A 1,072-nucleotide genomic window follows, 5' to 3' on the forward strand; every position below is an offset into this window, starting at 1 on the left:
ATAATAATAATAATAATAATAATAATAATATGGATGCTTGTATTGTGAATCTTCGTAAATATTTTGCTTGTTTACCTGATAATGCGTTGAAAAAAATTTATAAAGCTAGATGTGAGCGACTAAGGTTGATGATGTCATATGGCATACCGAATGATATCCGGTTGATAATTGAGGCAAAAGTCCGATTGGTTGGGGAAGCAAGTGAAATAATAATAAGACATATGCCAGAATTTGGTAAAAGCACATATGCCAAGAAACGAAGAGTTAAACGTATAGGCGGATGTCATAAATGTGCAAGATGGACTTGTAAATGGAAATGCAAAAATGTTGGAATGACATCAATGGATAGAGAAGATAAAATTTTATTCATTAAGAATGGTCTGAGTAAAGAGCCTTTGGATAATTTTCTAGAGGTTCTTGATACGCATTCTAGTGGGTACGTGCAAAATGAACTTCTTAAACTATGGTGGCAATTTCAACATGAGGAATATCAATATGGACGGTGGAATCAGCCTTATAAAGATCCTACTGTAGTAACGCATATCTGTTTAGATAAGTAAATATATATATACAATTTCGTCTCGGGAATCTGACGTTAAAAGACCCTGTTTGCCAATTTATAAGAAAATTGGATGGGAAGCATATCCTCGACTCATAGAAGGCGTTGAAGCCGTTACTGAACGTAAAATCAGAGGAAGATGTGAGCCACAATCACAACTACGCTGTATATATGTGTTTTAATTTATGTCATTTTTATTTTCTTTTAATAATAATAATTTCCTGTTCAAATATTGACTTTTGGCATGTTACGCTTATAAATTCATATGCTGTGATTTAACAATTGCAGAAAACATATTTCTCAACATGTCGACGTCCACGGTAAGTAAAATCAAAAATATTTGTGTATTTTGTGGATCTAGTGCAGGAAAAGATTCAATTTATGAAGAGGCAGCAGAAAAGCTTGGAATAACACTTGCTAAAAAAAAGATTCATTTGGTATATGGTGGTGGTGAAGTTGGTCTCATGGGAAAAGTTGCAAAAGCTGCGCATGCAGGTGGAAGTGAAGTCTTAG

Source organism: Primulina huaijiensis, chromosome 6, assembly GCF_012295235.1.
Source record: "Primulina huaijiensis isolate GDHJ02 chromosome 6, ASM1229523v2, whole genome shotgun sequence".
Classification (NCBI taxonomy): domain Eukaryota; kingdom Viridiplantae; phylum Streptophyta; class Magnoliopsida; order Lamiales; family Gesneriaceae; genus Primulina; species Primulina huaijiensis.